The sequence below is a fragment of the Falco cherrug genome, chromosome 3 (genome assembly GCF_023634085.1).
Source record: "Falco cherrug isolate bFalChe1 chromosome 3, bFalChe1.pri, whole genome shotgun sequence".
NCBI lineage: Eukaryota > Metazoa > Chordata > Aves > Falconiformes > Falconidae > Falco > Falco cherrug.
In genome coordinates, this window is record NC_073699.1 from 42679049 (window position 1) to 42681822 (window position 2774).

The 2774-nt window shown below is 42.2% G+C and overlaps 1 long non-coding RNA gene across 1 annotated transcript; it reads left to right on the plus strand.

Moving 5' to 3' along the window:
* Positions 1–468: 468 nt before the first annotated feature.
* On the plus strand, positions 469–2137 carry LOC114016925 (uncharacterized). Its single transcript, XR_003561700.2, has 3 exons — positions 469–653; positions 743–934; positions 1977–2137. It is a non-coding gene; the product is annotated as an uncharacterized LOC114016925 (long non-coding RNA).
* Positions 2138–2774: the final 637 nt, after the last annotated feature.

The window sequence follows — 2774 nt, forward strand, 5'->3', positions numbered from 1 at the left end:
GCATTGGTAAAACCGTTGTGCATTAAAACTAAGTGCTTTCTTGCTTTCTTTTGGCATCTGTCCTACAATAAAGTACCTTACCTTAAAATAATCTTCCTTTTACTCATGGGTCCCACCACATTGGCTGGGAGGATGGAGTCACTCAGTGGGAGAGAAAGCCGTATCAAAGCCTATGGCTAGTTTAAGCATATTTGTATATTTGCATATTTAGACAGAGAAAGGAATGGAAAGCATTCCCCCGCCCCCCCTCTTTTCGATGGCTGTCATTTTGAGCATGGGTAGAGGTAGGATGAGGTTAAAAGTTCAGGAAAGAGAGAAAACACAGAACAACATCCTATGCACTCGCTCTAACTGCAACAAGGGGCTTAAAACCCTTCCCACGTATTGCCATATACAGTACTCACCGCAAGTAGTCCCCTATACTGTCTGGCTGTGATTACAGTTCATTTCTCAGCCAGGAGCGGGGTAGGACAGTCCCGAGCCCCGGCAGGCGACTGTGCTTTCAGCACGCTTTGCTGGATGGATGAGACCTGGCATTCCCAATTAGGGCACTCACACAATGCAGCAGCCAGGCTGGGGCATTGCCATGCAGCCCAGCTCCTCGGCGCAGGCTCCCTCCAAGAGCCCCACTCCGCCGGCACGGCAGCTCCAAGGTAAGGATCATGCTCCCTGCCCTGTATTTGGGTGCAATAACCACAAGAAAATTTCTACTTGTTTTCTGTATACACTCTCCTCCTCACAGGGAAGTGCAGATTGGGATTTCTGTACAGCACCATATTGAAAGGATGGGGAAGGGGTGCTGGTTTCTCCTAGGCTTCTGAGCTGCATCAGGAGGGAGCGCTTCCAACTGAAAGGAGCAAGTAACAACCCATCGGCCAACAGCGAGCAGGCCACCCTAGGGTGGCAGGGGGATGCCTGCCTGCAGAGCCAGCAGGTATTTGAGACTGCTTGTAGTGGAAAAGGGATCTGCTTTTACTTTGTCTGGGGTGGACTCATCTCTTATTCTGATATAGCCAGAGTAGATTTAATAATGCTTATCAAATGTGATGAATGATTCACACAGAAAATTCTGTTTGTGTCTGAATGACATTGAAACACAGGATTAGACACTTAGCTTGCCCCAGACTTACTAGTCTTGAATTTCTGAGGTTAGAAATAAAACAATTAGCATACATTAGCAACAAGGGAGGCCAGGACATAGACTCCGTGTTTTCCTGAGTTTCAACATTCCCACTTCCAATGGCACAAGCAACAACCCCAGAGACCCCTGCCTTTCATTTCTGCTTAATCTATATGGGAGGGAATAATTTTTGATTCCAGTTGCTGATGGGGATTTGTATAACATCTTAATTCACTGGCTGAATATCATCCTTACCTTAAAATTTTGCACGATAGTATGTAGCTACTGCCACTCAAAGCCTTCTTGCAGCTATTAAGAAAACTGTTCTGGGCTCATGAACGTCACCAGCTTTGTGGATAACTGTGAGGGGCCTCATTTTCTAGAGAAATATGTTAAAAATAATTTGATCACTCTCATCTCCAGCTCCCCACCTGCAACCTGCCACATTTTAGTGGGCACTTTATCTGTTACACTGCTCCCCGACTTCTTTACCACAGTAGGGAATCTGATGGCTTTTTTTCCCCAGTCAGTATTATTGAGGGTTTTGTTCATTGATAAGAGGAGATTTGCTGTACTGAAATCACAACAGAAAGCTTCTAATAGGTGCTGTGATAATTGTTCCTTCTAGCAAAGATTTAATTCATATGATAATCTGTCATCATCTGGCATGTCATCCTAAGTGATTTTTAATGCTATATTGATCTCAGCTTCCATAATTGGCCTCTTCAAATAGTTCACTTTCTTCTTCTCAGAAAGAGAAATTGCAGGTTTTGTTTCTTTTAGCCTCTTTTACTAACTGGTACATGCTGCCATGGAATTTAATTCTCTATAACTTCTTTTTTTTTTTTTTTAACAGACTACATTTCTGGAGCCTAAATAAAATATAGTCAACTTGCATTTGATCTTGAAATCTTTCTGTAAGCTGAGATTGCTTACTTGAGAAAAGAAATAATAACTAAAGAAATTGAATGGCGGTAATTTGCCTATCTTTAAAAAGCAATGATTTGATTACTTCACACAAAGGATGTCACTCCTCATAATATCTCATCCGGAAAAAAAAAAAGAGATGAAGAATTGTCAAAAAAAAAAAAAAAAGAGCAAGAAGGAAAAAGAAAAAGAGGTGGTTGCAGACTGTTGTGAATATCTTTCTGAACAGTTGTATTCTAACCTATATAAATCGGCAGCCACAGATGCAGTAGCTAAGCTAACAAAGGCGCATGGTGCTCTGTGACCCTCATCATCCCAGTGCATCTGAAAACAGAACTCAGAGCTATAAGGTTACTGTGAATGTGGAAAATGGCAGGCAGTCAGCCCTTTCGCCACACTTAGCAAAATCGTAAGAATAAATGAAAAGTGAAAACATGTAACCAGTTCTTTGCACAGGGGTGGGGGAGAGGAGAGAATTTTGGGTCGTCTAACAGCTAATGTAAACTACAGGGTAGATTCCTTCCAGAGCTAAGCTTGTGATTACATTAATCATACACGCTAGAGCTAATGCTATACATTACACTTCCAGGATTTCAATAGCGGGTTAGAGCTATAAAAGAGGGAAACAGTCCCCAATATTGGACACACCACTAACAGAAATAAAGAAGGGGAAAATAATTGCTGAAACAGCTAGTCAGCTGAATACCAAGGAAATAGTGAGTGAGCA